The sequence below is a fragment of the Ranitomeya variabilis genome, chromosome 2, assembly GCF_051348905.1.
Source record: "Ranitomeya variabilis isolate aRanVar5 chromosome 2, aRanVar5.hap1, whole genome shotgun sequence".
NCBI lineage: Eukaryota > Metazoa > Chordata > Amphibia > Anura > Dendrobatidae > Ranitomeya > Ranitomeya variabilis.
The window spans coordinates 632,678,370-632,700,891 of NC_135233.1; the positions used below are offsets into that span (position 1 = coordinate 632,678,370).

Consider the following 22,522-nt stretch of genomic DNA (forward strand, 5'->3'; position numbering starts at 1 on the left):
ACTCAGCCAAAGGAAGAAAGGTAGACCACTCCTCCTGGTTATCAGAGACAAAGCAGCGTAAGTACTGTTCCAAATTTTGATTCATACGCTCAGTCTGACCATTTGACTGAGGATGAAATGCTGAAGAATGAGATAACTTGATTCCCAGCCGTGAGCAAAACGCTCTCCAAAATTTTGCCACAAACTGAGACCCCCTATCAGACACGATGTCAGATGGAACCCCATGAAGTCTGACCACCTCCTGCACAAATACTTGGGCCAGAGTCTTAGCGTTAGGCAACGCAGGCAAAGACACAAAGTGCGACATATTAGAAAACCGATCAACAATCACCAAGATGACCGTGTTTCCAGCTGATGAGGGCAAATCAGTGATGAAATCCATGGAGATTTCCGTCCATGGCTTACTAGTTACTTCAAGAGGAAGTAGTGTGCCAACAGGACGGGAGCGAGGCGTCTTAGCCCTAGCGCACGTGGTACAAGCTGACACGTATGAGACCACGTCCTGTCGGATCTTGGGCCACCAAAACCGACGTGACACCAACTCCAAGGTACCTCTAACCCCTGGGTGACCAGCCAGGACAGCATCATGATGCTCCGCCAAAACCTTCAGGCGGAGATGAAGTGGTACAAAAGATTTGTTGATGGGAAGCTCAGATGGTACCTCCTCCTGGGCCTCGGCAATCTCAGCCTCAACCTCGGTAGTGAGAGCCGAAACCACAACACCCTTTTGAAGGATGGGTACTGGATCTTCCCGAGGTTCTCCCCCCGGAAAACACCTGGACAGAGCATCCGCCTTAGTGTTTTTAGACCCTGGTCTGTAAGTGACCACAAAATTGAACCGCGTGAAAAACAATGCCCAGCGAGCCTGCCTGGGGGACAGACGCTTGGCAGACTCCAAATACAGCAGATTCTAATGATCGGTAATAACAGTTACCTGATGTACCGACCCCTCCAAGAAGTGTCGCCATTCCTCAAAGGCCAACTTAATTGCCAACAACTCCCTGTTGCCGATATCGTAGTTACGTTCGGCGGACGACAGTTTCTTGGAGAAATAGGCGCATGGACGTAAACCACTCAAAGATGAGCCTTGAGATAGTACCGCCCCCACACCTACCTCAGATGCATCGACTTCCACAACAAAAGGTTTTGATACGTCTGGCTGCACAAGAATGGGGGCTGAAACAAAACTGTTCTTAAGAAATTCAAATGCGCACACAGCAGCCTCAGGCCAAACGGAGAAATTGGTACCCTTTTTAGTCATGTCAGTTAGCGGATTAGCAATGATGGAAAAATCCTTGATAAATTTCCTATAGTAGTTAGAAAACCCAAGGAACCGCTGAAGTGCTTTCAGGTTATCAGGACGTTCCCAACGCAGCACCGCCTGCACCTTAGCGGCGTCCATTTTAAAACCAGAAGCAGACACAATATAACCCAAGAAAGGCAACTCTTGAACAGAAAATACACATTTTTCAAGTTTAGCATACAGCTTATTCTCTCTGAGAAGCTGTAACACCTGCCTGACATGATCTAAATAAGTATCACGGTCGCAAGAATATATGAGAATGTCATCTAGGTACACGATAACGAATTTCCCCAAAACATGCGAGAACACATCATTGATGAAATGTTGGAACACTGCAGGTGCGTTAGTCAACCCAAACGGCATCACCAAATTTTCAAAATGACCCTCAGGGGTATTAAAAGCCGTCTTCCACTCATCACCTTGACGGACTCTTATGAGGTTGTACTCCCCCTGAGGTCAAGCTTGGTAAACCACTTAGCACCTGCCGCCTGGTTGAACAAATCTGGTATCAGAGGCATAGGGTATGGATCACGAACCGTAATCTGGTTCAACTCCCTGAAATCCAAACACGGGCGTAATCCGCCATCTTTCTTCTTCATGAAGAAGAACCCTGCTGCCACAGGCGAGGATGAAGGCCTGATGTGCCCTTTGCTCAAGCTTTCAGCAATGTAATCTTTTAACGCTTGTCTCTCCGGACCGGAGATGTTAAACATCCTTGCTTTAGGCAATTTGGCCCCTGGTTTAAACCTGATAGAACAGTCATAAGGTGTGGCGGCAACTCTGAACAACCCTTCTCAGAGAACACATCCACAAAATCCTGAAGTGACTCCGGAACGCTTGAAGTCACTGCAGCCACACATGTGGCCAGGCAATTCTCCTGGCAGAACTCGCTCCACCGAATTATGTCCTGAGTTTTCCAGTCAATTACCGGGTTGTGCATAGACAACCAAGGAAAACCCAAAACCACCTGAGCAGGAAGAATCCTGAGCACCTTACATGTAACCCGCTCGGAATGTAGAACTCCAATGTGGAGTTTCACCTCAGCCACAAATTCAGTAATCTCCCCCTGAGAGAGAGGAGCAGCATTGATGGTGACCACGCGGATAGGATGAGACAGTTTTTCAATCCTAAAACCTGCTGTGCGTGCAAACTCCTCATCAATGAGATTTGTGGCTGAACCACTATCCACAAAAACAGTAATTGGCAGCTCACTGCCAGCAACAAAAACCTTAGCAGGGAGCATGCACTGAGAAACCACCATGGAGGATAAACATAAGCTCAGACTGGTCTCCTCCACACCCTCTGAGCTTAGAAGTTTTCCGCCGTTGCGTTTTTCTTAGGCAGCAGAGGACAGATGTTAATAAAATGACCCGTTTTACCACAGTAAAAACAGGCTCCCTGCTTCCTGAGCTCAGGGACTGGACGCTTCACATGTGACACCCCTGCGATTTGCATAGGCTCCGTGGGCTCACCTGCAGCAACCTCACGTGAACCTAAACCCTCTCCCATAGGCGGTGTCACATGCTCCCCCTGACACAAACGGCGATCAATACGGACAACCAGACTCATAGCGGAATCTAGAGAAGCAGGAGTCTCGTACATCAGAAGGGCTTTTTTAACCCTTCCAGAAATCCCATGTATAAACTGACTCCGCAATGCTGGATCATTCCATTGTGTATCGATCGCCCAGCGACGAAATTCAGAACAGTAATGCTCTGCAACTCGCTCCCCCTGGCGAATAGAGCGTATCTTAGATTCTGCTAGAGCCATTTTGTCAGGTTCATCGTAAATTTTCCCAAGACAGGAAAAAAAACTCTCCACAGAGTCAAATGCAGCAGAATCAGATGGCAAAGAAAACGCCCATGCTTGGGGATCCCCACTCAACAATGACAACACCAGGCCCACACGCTGATCCTCATTACCTGAAGATATCGGGCGCATACGGAAATATAGTTTGCAAGCTTCACGAAAAGAAACAAATTTACTGCGTTCCCCAGCAAATTTTTCAGGCAAAGGAAATTTAGGCTCAGCAACTCTTCCTGTCGCTCCAGCTTTCACATTAGACACTGCTAGTCCCTGTTGCTGTACTGCCCCCCTTAACTCCGTGACCTGTAGGGACAGCGCCTCCAACTGGCAGGTTATGGAAGTCATGGGATCCATGACAAAACACAAAAAAAGAAACCCCCTTTTTTTTTTTTGTTGTTGGGCCGATTATAATGTCAGGGAGAGACTAGGTGAGCGAGAGCTAATAACCCGGGCTCCTGCAGTTTCCCTCAGACTAGGGAAATCCTGACTGACCCTCTACCTGGAGTTTACACTGAAGGTGTGCATGTCCAGGCCTCGAACCTCACCCTGTCTCCTAAGCTCAGCCCTAGGCTGAAACCTACGCCCACCACCCAGTGAAGATGTTATTCCCCAATACCCACAGTTAGCACAGACAAGGATAAAGGAAAATATACACCACGCCGCAGTCACTCAGGAATACACTATAAATGTGCAGGGCAAAATAAATACAAATATAGGAAGGAGTAAATAAGACAAAGGAAAATACACCACCAGCAACGAGTCTCCAACCACCAGCTCTCCTCACCAGACCGAGATAACAACGCACAAGACAGAAGCTATAATCGGTGACGCCCAAAGATCAGGAGAACTATTTAAAGGCAGTGGGCATGGCCCAGCTTCCAATACAAGGATTAGGTAAATTAACCCCGGAACAGCTAGAAAAAATCTAGCAGACGCCAATGAGCAAATAGTGGTCAAAAGCGGAATTACCGCTGTCTGTCGGACGACCTGGTCTGAACAGCGTCCGACATGACAACAGTTTTATGCACGTTTGAAAAGAAGGACAAAGCTGAAAAGAGGCCAGACAGAGTACAGAGTAAGGCTGCCGTCACACTATCAGTAATTGGTCAGTATTTTACATCAGTATTTGTAAGCCAAAACCAGGAGTGGGTGATAAATGCAGAAGTGGTGCATATGTTTCTACTTTTCCTCTAATTGTTCCACTCCTGGTTTTGGCTTATGAATACTGATGTAAAATACTGAACAAATACTGATAGTGTGACGGCAGCCTAACTCTGCTGTCTCATTATAATGATTGAGAAACCTCAGGGGTTTCATCTGAATCACGTAATTCAGAGATTTAGATGGCAACCCCGATATAAGTGATCAGTGTAGAGCGTAAGATAAATGTGATCCAAAATGTTATGTAATATGTTCCCAACAAAAGCTTCAACTCAATCCATAAAAAAGCAAGGCCCCGTTCAGGTCAGTCATCTGTCAAGGGAAATATAGTAGACTAGATGGCAGCCCGATTCTAAAGAATCGGGAGTCTAGAATCCATATATACTTTATTTATTCAAATGTAAGAATAATACAATTAATAAATAATAGTAAGAAAGAACAAAAAATGGCTGCACTCACCAGCTCTTGACAATTCTTGACAGTACGGCACATTTCTGATTGGTCGCTCGCGGCAGGCGGCAACCAATCAGAAAAGTGCCGCGCACCACGAAGGCATATATCTTTGTCCACCCTGAGCGGGTGTAGGACGCTGGTGACGTCACTTATCTCCGGACATTATCTCCGGACAAAGCCACGGAAGTGGGCACAAATTGCCGGAAGTAGTATTCTAGGCAATTATATATTAGATTTTAATGTTATCAGTGTTTACCTTTGAATGTTTATATTGTATTGTCCTGTCACCAGCCATGTGTACGATTATCGGCCGAAAGCCTCTCTGGAACCAATAATCACCCCATGTAAAGGTATCTTTATAAGTTAAAGATTCAGAATACTATGACTTTTATCATATCCTGAACAGTCAAGTTTTTTATGAACCGTTAAGGTTTTCTGGTTGAAGTAAAAAAAACTCTGAGTGTTTACAGTTTGAAACCATAAAATGTTGAAAAATTATGTCATTCTTGAGTATATCACTCAATGGTGCTCATAAACGTGTCAAATTTGATCTATAATATACTTTAATATACGTTACTTTAATCTTTAATATACTTAAGAACAGGGCCCCAGACATCACACAGGGGGTCTGAAACACCGCACAGTGGTCCAAAATATCGCTGTGCTCTGCCTGGGGCCCCATATGCTGCCTGGGGCCCCTGTGCTCTGCCTGGGGCCCCATATGCTGCCTGGGGCCCCTGTGCTCTGCCTGGGGCCCCTGTGCTCTGCCTGGGGCCCCATGTTCTGCCTGGGGCCCCTGTGCTCTGCCTGGGGCCACTGTGCTCTGCCTGGGGCCCCATATGCTGCCTGGGGCCCCTGTGCTCTGCCTGGGGCCCCATATGCTGCCTGGGGCCCCTGTGCTCTGCCTGGGGCCCCATATGCTGCCTGGGGCCCCTGTGCTCTGCCTGGGGCCCCATATGCTGCCTGGGGCCCCTGTGCTCTGCCTGGGGCCCCATATGCTGCCTGGGGCCCCTGTGCTCTGCCTGGGGCCCCTGTGCTCTGCCTGGGGCCCCATGTTCTGCCTGGGGCCCCTGTGCTCTGCCTGGGGCCACTGTGCTCTGCCTGGGGCCCCATATGCTGCCTGGGGCCCCTGTGCTCTGCCTGGGGCCCCATATGCTGCCTGGGGCCCCTGTGCTCTGCCTGGGGCCCCATGTTCTGCCTGGGGCCACTGTGCTCTGCCTGGGGCCCCTGTGCTCTGCCTGGGACCACTGTGCTCTGCCTGGGGCCCCATATGCTGCCTGGGGCCCCTGTGCTCTGCCTGGGGCCCCTGTGCTCTGCCTGGGGCCCCATATGCTGCCTGGGGCCCCTGTGCTCTGCCTGGGGCCCCATATGCTGCCTGGGGCCCCTGTGCTCTGCCTGGGACCACTGTGCTCTGCCTGGGGCCCCATATGCTGCCTGGGGCCCCTGTGCTCTGCCTGGGGCCACTGTGCTCTGCCTGGGGCCCCATATGCTGCCTGGGGCCCCTGTGCTCTGCCTGGGGCCCCTGTGCTCTGCCTGGGGCCCCATGTTCTGCCTGGGGCCCCTGTGCTCTGCCTGGGGCCACTGTGCTCTGCCTGGGGCCCCATATGCTGCCTGGGGCCCCTGTGCTCTGCCTGGGGCCCCATATGCTGCCTGGGGCCCCTGTGCTCTGCCTGGGGCCCCTGTGCTCTGCCTGGGGCCCCATGTTCTGCCTGGGGCCACTGTGCTCTACCTGGGGCCCCATAGGCTGCCTGGGGCCCCTGTGCTCTGCCTGGGACCACTGTGCTCTGCCTGGGGCCCCATATGCTGCCTGGGGCCCCTGTGCTCTGCCTGGGGCCACTGTGCTCTGCCTGGGGCCCCATATGCTGCCTGGGGCCCCTGTGCTCTGCCTGGGGCCCCATATGCTGCCTGGGGCCCCTGTGCTCTGCCTGGGGCCCCTGTGCTCTGCCTGGGGCCCCATGTTCTGCCTGGGGCCCCTGTGCTCTGCCTGGGGCCACTGTGCTCTGCCTGGGGCCCCATGTTCTGCCTGGGGCCACTGTGCTCTGCCTGGGGCCCCATAAGCTGCCTGGGGCCCCTGTGCTCTGCCTGGGACCACTGTGCTCTGCCTGGGGCCCCATATGCTGCCTGGGGCCCCTGTGCTCTGCCTGGGGCCACTGTGCTCTGCCTGGGGCCCCATATGCTGCCTGGGGCCCCATATGCTGCCTGGGGCCCCTGTGCTCTGCCTGGGGCCCCATATGCTGCCTGGGGCCCCTGTGCTCTGCCTGGGGCCCCATGTTCTGCCTGGGGCCCCATGTTCTGCCTGGGGCCCCTGTGCTCTGCCTGGGGCCCCTGTGCTCTGCCTGGGGCCCCATATGCTGCCTGGGGCCCCTGTGCTCTGCCTGGGGCCCCTGTGCTCTGCCTGGGGCCCCATGTTCTGCCTGGGGCCCCTGTGCTCTGCCTGGGGCCACTGTGCTCTGCCTGGGGCCCCATATGCTGCCTGGGGCCCCTGTGCCCTGCCTGGGGCCCCATATGCTGCCTGGGGCCCCTGTGCTCTGTCTGGGACCACTGTGCTCTGCCTGGGGCCCCATATGCTGCCTGGGGCCCCTGTGCTCTGCCTGGGGCCACTGTGCTCTGCCTGGGGCCCCATATGCTGCCTGGGGCCCCTGTGCTCTGCCTGGGTGTAGGACACTGGTGACGTCACTTATCTCCGGACATTAGCTCCGGACATTAGCTCCGGACATTAGCTCCGGACATTATCTCCGGACAATAGCTCCGGACAAAGCCACGGAAGTTGGCACAAATTGCAGGAAGTAGTATTCTAGGCAATTATATATTAGATGGGCATTTCCTGAAGGAAATACATGGTGCTTGAACAGCGCTACCAGCTTTACAGCAGCACTTTTCACACACGGGACTGGGGGGTGCGCTTACTTTTGCACCCGGGGCCGGGGGCGCGCTCCTCGGCCTCCGATTTGGTTGGCGGGGCCCCTCGGCCTCCGATTTGGTTGGCGGGGCCCCTTATCCTCCGATTTGGTGGGCGGGGACTCTCGGCCTCCGATTTGGTGGGCGGGGACCCTCGGCCTCCGATTTGGTGGGCGGGGCCCCTTGGCCTCCGATTTGGTTGGCGGGGCCCCTCGACCTCCGATTTGGTGGGCGGGGACCCTCAGCCTCTGATTTGGTGGGCGGGGACCCTCAGCCTCTGATTTGGTGGGCGGGGCCCCTCGGCCTCCGATTTGGTGGGCGGGGCCCCTCGGCCTCCGATTTGGTTGGTGGGGCCCCTCGGCCTCCGATTTGGTGGGCGGGGCCCCTCGGCCTCCGATTTGGTGGGCGGGGACCCTCGGCCTCCGATTTGGTGGGCGGGGCCCCTTGGCCTCCGATTTGGTTGGCGGGGCCCCTCGACCTCCGATTTGGTGGGCGGGGACCCTCAGCCTCTGATTTGGTGGGCGGGGACCCTCAGCCTCTGATTTGGTGGGCGGGGCCCCTCGGCCTCCGATTTGGTGGGCGGGGCCCCTCGGCCTCCGATTTGGTTGGTGGGGCCCCTCGGCCTCCGATTTGGTGGGCGGGGCCCCTCGGCCTCCGATTTGGTGGGCGGGGACCCTCGGCCTCCGATTTGGTGGGCGGGGACCCTCGGCCTCCGATTTGGTGGGCGGGGACCCTCGGCCTCCGATTTGGTGGGCGGGGACCCTCGGCCTCCGATGTGGTGGGCGGGGACCCTCGGCCTCCGATGTGGTGGGCGGGGCCCCTCAGCCTCTGCTTTGGTGGGCGGGGCCAGGCCCCTCGGCCTCCGCTTTGGTGGGCGGGGCCGCTCGGCCTTCGATTTGGTAGGCGGGGCTCCTCGGCCTCCGATTTGGTTGGCGAAGCCCCTCGGCCTCCGATTTGGTTGGCGGGGCCCCTCGGCCTCCGATTTGGTGGGCGGGGACTCTCGGCCTCCGATTTGGTGGGCGGGGACCCTCGGCCTCCGATTTGGTGGGCGCGGACCCTCGGCCTCCGATTTGGTGGGCGGGGACCCTCAGCCTCCGATTTGGTGGTCGGGGACCCTCGGCCTCCGCTTTGGTGGGCGAGGCCCCTCGGCCTCCGATTTGGTGGGCGGGGTCCCTCTGCCTCCGATTTGGTGTGCGGGGACCCTCGGCCTCCGCTTTCGTGGGCGGGGCCCCTCGACCTTCGATTTGGTGGGCGGGGCTCCTCGGCCTCCGATTTGGTTGGTGGGGCCCCCGGCCTCCGATTTGGTGGGCGGGGACCCTCGGCCTCCGATTTGGTGGGCGGGGACCCTCGGCCTCCGCTTTGGTGGGTGGGGCCCGTCGGCCTCCGATTTGGTGGGCGGGGCCCCTCGGCCTCTGATTTGGATGGTGTGGACCCTCGGCCTCCGATTTGGTGGGCGGGGACCCTCGGCCTCCGATTAGGTGGGCGAGGACCCTCGGCCTCCGATTTGGTCGGCGGGGACCCTCGGCTTCCGATTTGGTGGGCGGGGCCCCTCGGCCTCCAATGTGGTGGTTGGGGCCCCTCGGCCTCTGCTTTGGTGGGCGGGGCCGCTCGGCCTTCGATTTGGTGGGCGGGGCTCCTCGGCCTCCGATTTGGTTGGCGGGGCCCCTCGACCTCCGATTTGGTTGGCGGGGCCCCTCGGCCTCTGATTTGGTGTGTGCTCTGCCTGGGGCCACTGTGCTCTGCCTGGGGCCCCATATCCTGCCTGGGGCCCCTGTGCTCTGCCTGGGGCCCCATATGCTGCCTGGGGCCCCTGTGCTCTGCCTGGGGCCCCATGTTCTGCCTGGGGCCACTGTGCTCTGCCTGGGGCCCCATGTTCTGCCTGGGGCCACTGTGCTCTGCCTGGGGCCCCATAAGCTGCCTGGGGCCCCTGTGCTCTGCCTGGGACCACTGTGCTCTGCCTGGGGCCCCATATGCTGCCTGGGGCCCCTGTGCTCTGCCTGGGGCCACTGTGCTCTGCCTGGGGCCCCATATGCTGCCTGGGGCCACTGTGCTCTGCCTGGGGCCCCATATGCTGCCTGGGGCCCCTGTGCTCTGCCTGGGGCCCCATATGCTGCCTGGGGCCCCTGTGCTCTGCCTGGGGCCCCTGTGCTCTGCCTGGGGCCCCATGTTCTGCCTGGGGCCCCTGTGCTCTGCCTGGGGCCACTGTGCTCTGCCTGGGGCCCCATATGCTGCCTGGGGCCCCTGTGCTCTGCCTGGGGCCCCATATGCTGCCTGGGGCCCCTGTGCTCTGCCTGGGGCCCCTGTGCTCTGCCTGGGGCCCCATATGCTGCCTGGGGCCCCTGTGCTCTGCCTGGGGCCCCATGTTCTGCCTGGGGCCCCTGTGCTCTGCCTGGGGCCACTGTGCTCTGCCTGGGGCCCCATATGCTGCCTGGGGCCCCTGTGCTCTGCCTGGGGCCCCATATGCTGCCTGGGGCCCCTGTGCTCTGCCTGGGGCCACTGTGCTCTGCCTGGGGCCCCATAGGCTGCCTGGGGCCCCTGTGCTCTGCCTGGGACCACTGTGCTCTGCCTGGGGCCCCATATGCTGCCTGGGGTCCCTGTGCTCTGCCTGGGGCCCCATATGCTGCCTGGGGCCCCTGTGCTCTGCCTGGGGCCCCTGTGCTCTGCCTGGGGCCCCATGTTCTGCCTGGGGCCCCTGTGCTCTGCCTGGGGCCACTGTGCTCTGCCTGGGGCCCCATATGCTGCCTGGGGCCCCTGTGCTCTGCCTGGGGCCCCATATGCTGCCTGGGGCCCCTGTGCTCTGCCTGGGGCCCCTGTGCTCTGCCTGGGGCCCCATATGCTGCCTGGGGCCCCTGTGCTCTGCCTGGGGCCCCATGTTCTGCCTGGGGCCCCTGTGATCTGCCTGGGGCCACTGTGCTCTGCCTGGGGCCCCATATGCTGCCTGGGGCCCCTGTGCTCTGCCTGGGGCCCCATATGCTGCCTGGGGCCCCTGTGCTCTGCCTGGGGCCACTGTGCTCTGCCTTGGGCCCCACAGGCTGCCTGGGGCCCCTGTGCTCTGCCTGGGACCACTGTGCTCTGCCTGGGGCCCCATATGCTGCCTGGGGCCCCTGTGCTCTGCCTGGGGCCACTGTGCTCTGCCTGGGGCCCCATATGCTGCCTGGGGCCCCTGTGCTCTGCCTGGGTGTAGGACACTGGTGACGTCACTTATCTCCGGACATTAGCTCCGGACATTAGCTCCGGACATTATCTCCGGACATTAGCTCCGGACAAAGCCACGGAAGTTGGCACAAATTGCAGGAAGTAGTATTCTAGGCAATTATATATTAGATAGAAGGAAACTTGTATATTGACTGCGCTGCTGTAGAAACCACAATCCCAGTTTATGGATAGAGAAATTGGTATTTTATTCACTATTCTCTCAATGCGTTTCAAAGTTCATATAACTTCTTCCTCAGGAGATGCATGACACTGGTACTGTCGAAGGTGTTGCCTAATAAGGAGTACCGCTCGCTTCAACCCAAACAATTCTTTGAACCCCCATCCACACCTTAATAAAGACAAGACCAATATTTCTTTGGAGTAATGTAGGCCACAGCAGCCTTTTTATTTAACATATAACAATTAATACAATGAATGTAAAGACATTAACCTTTCAGCTAGATGGAGTCCTTGGAGCCCATAAGAATCTGGTGATTAACGACCCATCACGTGAACATAACATAAACACAAAATTTTACTCCCAGCCGTTCTAACCCTGGCTCGGGAGCACCAAAACCCCCAAGAGGGTTCACTGTTCATGGAAATATTCCAGGAGATCTGACCACCCCTGACGGAACTCCCCACCACCATTCACCAGATCCGAAATATATTAAACTCCAAGAAACAGAGGACCATATGCCAATGGATCCCCGAACCAATTTTCACCAACTCCAAGGACTCCCCCCAGCCGCCCCGGCCGCAATGACCCGAAAAGCACAACCCCAATTACTTCAACAACCATAAATCATCATTCTCCCCGACAAAAAACGAACAAATAGGGCGGGAGGATGGGACAACTTGGGGCAGTGAGCGGGAACTGAGCCAGCCCCGCCTGCAATCACCCCTTTATGCCCACTCTCAGCCCCCACCCCCTTAACCATTAGCCTAGTCCCCCCACCCCTCCAAACCATGTCATGTGGGCCTCCGCTGACGCCACGGGGGGGAGGGGACGGCTTGCTCCGGCCTTTCCTTAAGTCAATTATGCATCTCCTGAGGAAGACGTTATGTGAACTTCGAAACGTTTAAGTGTGACAAACATACAAAAAAAATAGGAAATCACAAAGGGGGCATAAATCACAAAGGGGGCCATACACTTTTTCACACAACTGAAGATGGTCAAAATAGAACAACTACTCCACCTAATAACATGTACTAATGAGTTGTGCTAAAAGTTACAACAATAGGTATGATATAAAAGGCATATTAGAGTGATTTGTCATTTTTGCGCTTTCATTTTTTCCTCCCCTTCTTCCAAGAACCACTTTTATTTTTCTATCAACATATCCATATGTGTGCTTGTGTTTTGCTGGACCACTTGTAAGTTTTAATGACATCATTCATTTTGCCATACGATATACTAAATAATGGAAAAAAATCTAAATTGGCAGAATTGCAATTTTTTCACCATTTCATCCTTATTTTGGGCGGTTCTGTTTCTATGGTGTTTGCCGTATGGTAAAGTGATCTGGAAACATCATATTCCAGGTCAGAACAATTACAGCAATGACAAATTTTCAGATTTTTTTGGAAGTGGTGAATAAAAATCCAAAACTTAGTAAACCCCCTGCCCACAAAAAAACGTGTTTTTATTTTTCGGTCAACATAGCTGTGTGAGGGCTTATTTTTTTGCATAGTGAGCTGTTCTATCGATACCATTTTGGGGTAGATACAACATTTTGATAGCTTCTTATTAGGGTACATTATTTTAAGGAGGTGTGGTGCCTGAGTTTTTTCTCTTTACAGCATTTAATGTATGGGGTAATAATTTCAACTTTTAATTTGAACTTTTATGGGTGTGGCAATACCAAATATTTTTTTGGGGGCATTTTTACATTTCTTTATTTTTAATGGGGAAACTTACATTTACATTTTTAAAGCCATGACCAGAGCTCAGCTACCCCATTTCTCAGGTATTAGGCATTTTTAAGGCATGCTTGAGAAAGGGCTTGAAGTCCCCTGAAATAATTATTATGTCTCCATGCTGATACCAGCTCCCAATGGCCTCTCTGGAGAAATGTAGATTTTCCTTCTACTGCACTTAAAAGTGGATTTTTGATCTATGGACTTACAGTTTCTGGTAAAAAAAAAAGTGTCTACTGGTGTCGTAATCTGAATATGTACACGAAGGCTTCGAATTTTTGACAAATTAGGAAACATTTTGCATCAGATATAGTGAAATAAATGTTCTTTGTTTTTGCTGAACATCCTTGTCTTCTGTAATCATTTTTGGATTTCTGCACTGCGGCTGTAATGTTTCTAATATTATAAGTATTATAATTTATGACATCGATAAAAGAAGGACGTTATTCCAGACTTACATCAGCTGTGTGATCGTGTGTCATCCCTGCCATGTGGACGTCCATTCTCATTCTAGAATTTCCCTTATTTCTTCCCAGAGACAGATATCACCTAATATGGAGGAAGAACACATTCCTTATTAAGAACGCATCATGTGGCGTCAGATAAGAATACATATCTAACATCAGGCATAAAATGATTGGTTTTACAAGGATCACAATGCCACCCCATTCACTTTTATACATATACATTTTTGTGGGAAGAATTCACAATCATTGGCATCCCTGACAATTGCATGCACATGAGTCCAGTGGGTGGACCTAATCAGTGACTGACAATCTTTCCTATATGACTGTGCATGCAGAGATAGCTGTCAATCACAGAGTAGAACCGCCCACTGGACTTATATACATACAAACATCAGGGATCTCAATGAAAAAAAGTCAGGTTATACTGAATGTTTGCCAACAACCAGTATATGATTCTGCTCAGCTTCTCCTTCTCTATGCCATGCTGCCCACAGGTCATACTGCATGTACAATGTTGTAGGTTCCCTATAATGAGATTTGCAACACAACCAGGGGCACTACTCGTTTGAAACAGGGGAACATAGAGATACTTAATAAGGCCGGGGTCACACTACCGTAGAATACGGACGAGTGTTATACGAGGAAACATTGTATAGCACTCGGACCAGTGTTAATCTATGGGGCTGCTTATATCACCGTATTTTTTTCTCGGGCGTATTCAGCATGCTGCGATTGTACACGTATATCGTCCGAGTTTCACCAATGCAAGCATATGGGTGCAAGAAAAAAATCGGACACCACACGGACCATCAGTGTAGCTTGCGAGAAATACGCACACATTTTCCTCATTTCAGCCCATTGAGCCATAAAATTCAACGGGGAAAAGCAGTGAGAAATGTAAAGCAATATGCATGTCATACGGATACATAGGTGCGACAAAATCGCACCATCACATTGTAAACGCATCACACACGGATGACCATACGGAGAACACTCCTGCGACTCTCGGCTGAGATATTTGGACCGATTTTCCACACGGTAAGTGTGACCCCGGCCTAAGATGAGGCCTACTTGCAACTACATCCCTTGAAACTTTTATAGCTAAGCCACTGGTGGTAATTATACTGTATTTTGCCAAATTAATTACTGGAGTATGGCAAACATGATGAGTATACAGAAAAAAACAGTAATATGAAAAACAAGTAAAAAACAAGATGAATTAACCCCTAAATGACTGCTGATATGCCTTTTTACTGACCTAACATATAAGAGACTAGCATCCCCATACAGGTGATAACTAGTGATGAGCGAGTGTACTCGTTGCTCGGGTGATCTCCGAGTATTTGTTAGTGTTCAGAGATTTAGTTTTCATCGCCTCAGCTGAATGATTTACAGCTATTAGCCAGCCTGAGTACATGTGGGGGTTGCCTGGTTGCTAGGGAATCCCCACATGTATTCAAGCTGGCTAATAGCTGTAAATCATTCAGCTGAGGTGATGAAAACTAAATCTCCGAGCGGTCATAAATACTCAGAGACCACCCGTGCGTGCTCGAGAAAACCCGAGCAACGAGCATATTAACTCATCACTAGTGATAATCTGAATAAGTCGGCTGTACACTATAGCTGACAACTTGCTGCATCAGCCACAATCAATGTTGACACCGTCCATATCTGTTTAACCCCTTAGATGCTGCTGTCAATAGTGACTACTTCATATAAATGGTTAATGGAGGGTGGGAGCTCCCTCTTTATCCCCATCGGCACCCTGAGATCATGATTGTGTGGTCCTGATGTTTGCCATAGCAATTCATGGCTAAATAGCGGCCTTAGAGTCTGCCGGCTACATTGACCTATTCAGAAGTTAGTGACATTTTGGTGGTAAAAATAAACTTTTTTATTCCTGTTATGTCACTTTGCATTAATTACTGAAAATCCCCTAAAGGTTTAATAAACTACCTGTCAGCAGTTTTCATTTTGTCAGGGTGCTGTTTATAAAATGGTATCACTTTTTGGTTTCCAATATATAGAACAAAAAAAAACATTTGAAACATGGATAAGTTCCTAAAAAAAAAAATTTTTTGTAAATGTTCTTGAAAAAATGAAAAATTGCTGCTGCATTTTTAAACCTCCTAAAATGCTAACAAAATAAAATAACATTTTACAAATGGTGCTGATATAAAGCAGGCGTGAGGGAAATGTAATTTATTAATGTTTTTCTATGGTATGACTATCTGGATTAACCCCTTTGAGACAAAGCCTGTTTTCACCTTCATGACCGGGCCAATTTTTACAATTCTGACTACTGAGGTCATAACTCTAGAACACTCCAACTGATCCCAGTGATTCTGAGAATGTTTTCTTGTGACATATTGTACCTTATAAGGCCGGCGTCACACTAGGCGTAGGGAAATACGGTCCGTATTTTACATGCGCAATACGCAGAAATGATCCCAAAACAGTGATCTGTATGTCATCCGTAGGCAGGGTGTGGCTGCGTATTTTGCGCATGTAAACCTCAGTATGTAATCCGTATGGCATCCGTACAGCGAGATTTTCTCGCCGGCTTGCAAAACCGACATCTAATGGATCCATGGACTCAGTCTATATATATATATATATATATATATATATATATATATATATATGTGTCAGTGAGACACATATATATATATATTTATATTTAATACAACGCTAGATAGCAGAAAAGCCGGTAATTCAATTGCCGGCTTTTGCTATCTCCTTCCCAAACCCGACAGGATATGAGACATGGTTTACATACAGTAAACCATTTCATATCCCTTTTTTTTGCATATTCCTCACATGTTAGTAGAGTGTGTGTGCAAAATTTGGGGGCTCTAGCTGTTAAAAATAAAGGGTTAAATCGCGGAAAAAACTAGCGTGGGCTCCCTCGCAATTTCCCCCGCCAGAGTGGGAAAGCTAGTGACTGAGGGCAGATATTAATAGCCTAGAGAGGGTCCATGGTTATTGCCCCTCCCGGTTAAAAACATCTGCCCCCAGCCACCCCAGAAAAGGCACATCTGTAAAGATGCGCCTATTCTGGCACTTAGCCTCTCTCTTCCCACTCCCCTGTAGCGGTGGGATATGGGGTAATAAAGGGTTAATTCCACCTTGCTATTGTAAGGTGACATTAAGCCTGGTTAATAATGGAGAGGTGTCAATAAGACACCTATCTATTATTAATCCAGTAATAGTAAATGGTTAATAAAACACACACACATTAGGAAAAAAGTATTTTATTGAAATAAATACACATGATGTTGTAATAGTTTATTATACTCTCAATCCAAATGATGACCCTCGTTTTGTAAAAAAGAAAAAATAAAAAAACAACAATATCCCATACCTTTCCTCCGCTACAGTCGTGTCCCACGCTGTAAATCCATCTGAAGGGGTGAAATAATTTTACAAGCAGTAGCCTGCTAATGCAGCCGCCCCTGCCTGTAAAAACTGGGGAATGAATGGAAAGCAGGGGAACGTCGCGGTGAGGCGCCCTCTGCTGGATGTTCTCATGAACTGCAGCCTTGGAAAAGTTCCCACGCTCGAGTTCATGTGAGTTCATCCTGCAGAGGGCGCCTCACCGCGACTCAATGTAAGTACAGATCACCCAGCTTTCCTTTCAGCACCCGGGGTTTACAGGTACGAGCGAGTGCTTTTGCACAGCTCCTGCCTGTAAATTGATTTAACCCCTTCAGATGGATTTACTTCGTGGGACGTGACAGTTCATCAGAAGGTATGTATATTGTTGGTTTATTATTTTGCCAAGCGAGGGTCTTCAGGTGGATTGAGAGAGCAATAAAATATTAAAACAACCTGTGTGTTTATTTCACTAAAATAATTTTTAATAATGTGTGTGTGTTTTTTAACCCTTTCATACAATTGGATTAATAATGGATAGGTGACATAATTGACGCCTCTCCATTATTAATCTGGCTTAATGTCACCTTACAATAGCAAGGTGACATTAACCCTTCATTACCCCATATCCCACCGCTACACGGGAGTGGGAAGAGAGTGGCCAAGTGCCAGAATAGGCGCATCTTCCAGATGTGCCTTTTCTGGGGTGGCTGGGGGCAGATGTTTGTAGCCGGGGGGGGGGGCAATAACCATGGACCTTCTCCAGGCTATTAATATCTGCCCTCAGTCACTGGCTTTACCACTCTGGCAGAGAAAATTGCGCGGGAGCCCACGCCAATTTTTTCCGCGATTTAACCCTTTATTTTACAAGCTACAGCGCCCAAATTTTGCACATACACACTACTAACATTAGTAGTGTGGAATATGCAAAAAAAAAGGGGATATGAGATGGTTTACTGCATGTAAACCATGTCTCATATCCTGTCGGGTTTGTGAAGGAGAAATGAAAAGCCGGCAATTGAATTACCGGCTTTTCACATATATCGCGCTGAATTAAATATAAATACAGAATATATATATGTGTCTCAATGACATATATATAAACTGTATATATGTTTTAACGAACATTTGAGCACATAAATCCATTAGATGTCGGTTTTGCAAGCCTGCGAGAAAATATCGCAGTACGGATGCCATACGGATTACATACGGAGGATGCCATGCGCAAAATACGCTGACACACCCTGCCTACGGATGACATACGGACCACTATTTTGGGGACTTTTTTGCGTATTACGGCCGTAAAAAACGGACCGTATTTTTATACGCTGAGTGTGAGGCCGGCCTTAGGGTATGTTTCCACGGTCAATCAGGTTTTGCTCAGGATTTGACGCAGGTAAAATCTGCACCAAATCTGCACTTGAGGTCACTGGCAGGTCACCTGCGTTTTTGATGCATTTTTACATGCGTTTTTTTCATGTGGATTGTGTGTGTTCTTGTAAGTTAAATAAATGTATACAAAAAAAAAGAATTGTGATGTAATTTCTTGTCCAACCTCTTCATTTACATACTCCATTGAAGAATAATGTTTAGACAGACAGATAGATCTATCTATCTATCGCTCTATCTATCGTATCTATCTATAGCTCTATCTATCCATCTATTATCTATCTATCTATCGTATCTATCTATTATCTGTCTATCTATTGCATCTATCTATTGTATCTATGTATCTATTGTATCTATTATCTATCTATTGTATTTATCTATCTATTAGATAATAGATAGATACAATAGATAGATACAATAGATAGATAATAGATAGATACATCTATTGTAACTATCTATCTATTGTATCTATTATCTATCTATTGTATTTATCTATCTATTGTATCTATTTATCTATCTATCCATCGATATATCTATCTATAGATATATCTATCTATAGATAGATATATTTATAGATATATATCGGTAGATAATAGATAGATAATAGATAGATACGATAGATACAATAGATAGATAATAGATGACAGATAGATAATACCAAGCCCAATGTTTAGTAATAAACATAATAAAATGTTAATAAAGAGTTAGGCCGGGATCACACATGCGAGAACCTCGCACGAGTCTCGCCTCAATACCCGGCACTGCCGTCGGCACTCGGGACCAGAGTGTGCGGCTGCAGGTATTTCTATGTAGCTGAACGCTCCGGTCCGAGTGCCGGCGGCAGTGTCGGGTATTGAGGCGAGAGACTCGTGTGAGTATCTCGCAAGTATGACCCCGGCCTTAAAAGCAATACCTGTTTAATTTTTTTAGAAAATGGCGTGGGCTCCCGCGCAAATTTCTGCGCCAGAGAGGGAAAGCCAATGACTGAAGGACTGATGTTAGTAGCCTGGGAAGGGGTTAATACCCATGGATCTTCCCAGGCTATGAATATCAGCCCGCAGCTGTATATTTAGCCTTTACTGGCTATAACAATAGGGGGACCCCCCAAAAAAATGATGTGGGGGTCCCCCTATAATTTATAGCCAGAAAGGCTATGCAGACAGCTGCGGGCTGATATTCATAGCCTAGAGAGAGGCCATGGATATTGACCCCCCCTGGCTACAAATACCAGCCCCCAGCCTCCCCAGAAATGGCGCATCTGTAAGACGCACCATCTCCGGTGCTTAGCCTCTCTCTTCCCACTCCTCTGTAGCGGTGGGATATGGGGTAATAAGGGGTTAATGTCACCTTTGTAAGGTGACATTAAGCTGGCTTAGTAATGGAGAGGCGTCAATCAGATACCTACCATTACTAATCCTATACTTGTGAAAGGGTTAATAAAACACACACACATGCAGAATACTACGCATGTGACTAATCATTAGATGCGATTTTACCGCATCTAATGATTATCTATGGGAAATTTATGGTGCGGCGACGGAGCGTCGCCGCATTGTAAACAGACATGCTGTGTTCTGAAAAGATGCACCACATGTCCGTTTACGCGGGTCTGCTGCCTGCATCTTTTAACGCATAGTGGAGACAGGATTTCATGAAATCCCCTCCACTATGCTGTAACATCTGGACGCTGCGTGTTTGACGCTGCAGCTCTACGCAATAATTAGCCGACGCCATGTCGCGTTTGAAGAGCCCCTGATGTGCCTAAGGTCGGGGTCACACTTGCGAGTGCAATGAAAGAAACTCGCACGAGTCTCTCGCATCAGTACTCGGCACTGCCGCTGGCTCTCGGGAATGGAGCGTTCAGCAGTGCAGTGTCGGGTATTGATGCGAGAGACTCGTGCGAGTTTCTCGCATTGCACTTGCAGGTGTGACCCCGGCCTAAACAGTGGAAACCCCCCACAAGTGACACCATTTTGGAAACTGGACCCCTTATGGAACTTATCTAGATGAGTATTGAAGGTCTTGAACCCCCAGGTGCTTCACAGACATTTATAACGTTAAGCCGTAAAAATAACAAAAATCACTTTTTTCCCACAAAAATCTTTTTTAGCTACAAATTTTGTATTTTCACAAGGGTAAAAGGAGAAAATGGACCCTAATGTTTGCTGTGCAATTTCTCCCGAGTTCACGGATACCCCATATGTGGTCGAAAACTACTTTTGAGGCACAGTGCAAAGCTCAGAAGGGAAGTAGCGCCATATTACAGTGCAGATTTTGCTGCACTTGTTTGAGGGTGCCATGTTACATTTACAGAGCCTCTGAGGTGCCAGAACAGCAGAATGCCCATAAGTGACCCCATTTTACCAATTCAACCTCTCAATGAATTCATCTAGGGGTGCAGTCTTTATATTGACACCACAGGGGTGTCACAAACTTTTATACCATTGGGCAGTGTAGAAAAAATAATTTACATTTTTACCACCGAGATTGTGTGTTAGCCCCAAGTTTTACATTTTCACACTGGGAAATGGGTAAGAATGGCACCAGAATTTGTCCCACAATTTCTGCTGAATGTAGAAATACCCAATATGTGGCTGTACAGTACTACTTTGTCATACGGAGTGACTCGGGAGGGACGGAGCGCTATTTGCCTCCTGGAACGCAGATTTTCCTAGACTAGTTTGTGGATTCCATATAAAGAGCCCCTAAGTGCTAAGCAGAATCCCCTCAAGTGACCCCATTTTGGAAATTTTAACCCTTTGGGAATTTATCTACAGAATTAGTGACGATTTTAACATGGGTTTTTTCTAGAAACAAGCAGCAATGGATGATGCTGAGTGAAAATTGCAAACTGCCATTGTAGTGACCAGTACGTTGTAGTGACCAGTACGTTATGCCCAGCTCGTGCTTCTGGAGAGACGCACCTGTAAATTAGGCGGGCTCTCATCACTACAGAGATGCCAAACATGTGGGTACTAAATGTTGTTTAGGCACACTGAGCTCAGAAGGCAGTGGGGCATTTGGATTTGGGAGCTGAGAATTTTCTGAATTTCTTTTGGCGGGTGAGAAGCCATTTCGCTTTTCCAGAGCCTTTGAGCAACCAGTAACGTGGAAGCCCCTATATTTCCGACAGATGACAGATCTGAGTGGGGACTTTCTTTTTTTGTGGATTAAGTGGAAGCTTTTATTGGGAACATTTTACATAACATTTGGAATCACAGTTATCCGGCGCTCTATACTGACCACTTACTTTGGGGTTTCCATCTAAATCTCAGAGTGACGTGATTCACATGAGACCCCCGATGGATCTATTCACTATAGTGAAGCAGCAGAGTTACTCTGGCCTCCGACATGCCTCTGTTCCACAGTTTCCTTCTTTTCAGAAGTGCACAAAACTGGCCAACGGCACTTTTATGCAATCCTAAAAAAAAATGGACACCATCGAATCACAGGTCAGACGACGCCCACAGTGCCTCCATCTGGCTCATTATAGGGAATGTTCAGCCAGAGGTTCTGTCTGAATCACGTATTTCAGAGATTTACAAAAAAACTGCAGTGTAAGGCTATGTGCACACGTTGCGGATTTTGCAATGAGCAAAACAAGGCACACACAAATACAGAGGAATAGAGGACCCTGCCCGCTAGGGCTCACAGTCTACAGGGGATCGGTGAGGATACACTAGGAGTGCTCCTTGTGCGGTATAAGTGATTAGGCGACTTTATTCTTCAGGTCGATGCGATTACAGCAATACCAGATTTATATGTGGTTTTTATGTTTGGTTGCTGTCACACACTAAAAGACGCTTTTTATTGTAAAAACTACTTTTTGCATCACCATATTTTGAGGGCTATAACTTTTTCATATTTCGGCCGACAGAGTCATGTGGGGGCTTGCTTTTTGCGGGATTAGCTGATGTTTCTATTGGTACCATTTTCGGGCATATGACATTTTTTGATCACTTTCTATTCCGATTTTTGAGAGACAGAATGAACAAAAACCAGCAATTCAGGAATTGAATTTTTTAAAAAAATTTTTTAGACTGTTCCGCATGTGGTAAAATTGGTAAGGCAGCTTTATTCTTCGGGTCAGTACGATTACAGCGATACCTCATTTATATCTTTTTTATGTTTTGGCGTGTTTACAAAATAAAAACTATTTTATAGAAAAAATAAGTAAGCTGTATGGCGGCTTGTTTTTTTGCGGGACAAGATGGCATTTTCAGCGGCACCATTTTTATTTATATCTGTCTTTTTGATCATGTTTCATTGCACTTTTTGTTTGGTGTGATGATAAAGCATTATTTTTTGCCTCTCTTTTTTTCACAGTGACCACTGAAGGGGTTAACTAGTGGGACAGTTTTATAGAGCGGGTCGTTACGGACGCGGCGATACCAAATATATGTGTACTTGTATTGTTTTGTTTTTTTTATTTACATAAATAAATGTATTTATTGGTAAAAAAAAGTTTATTTTTTTCTTTGGGGATTTTTTTAAATATTTTTACACATTATATATATATTTTTTTACTTTATTATATTGTCTCCATATGGGATAT

At 49.2% G+C, this 22,522-nt stretch overlaps 1 protein-coding gene across 3 annotated transcripts in view; it reads right to left on the minus strand.

Annotated features, from left to right (window-relative positions):
* Positions 1-22,522, minus strand: part of SCAF8 (SR-related CTD associated factor 8) — a 386,393-nt gene that overhangs the window by 28,967 nt on the left and 334,904 nt on the right. Inside the window, exon 21 of one of the 3 annotated variants that reach the window (XM_077289081.1) lies at positions 12,698-13,285. The exons of 1 other annotated variant lie outside the window; for it this stretch is intronic. The gene's annotated coding sequence lies outside the window, so the exon portion shown is untranslated. Of the gene's footprint in view, positions 1-12,697; positions 13,286-22,522 lie in introns of those variants that run through there. One more of the 3 variants, XM_077289075.1, reaches the window with a different exon arrangement.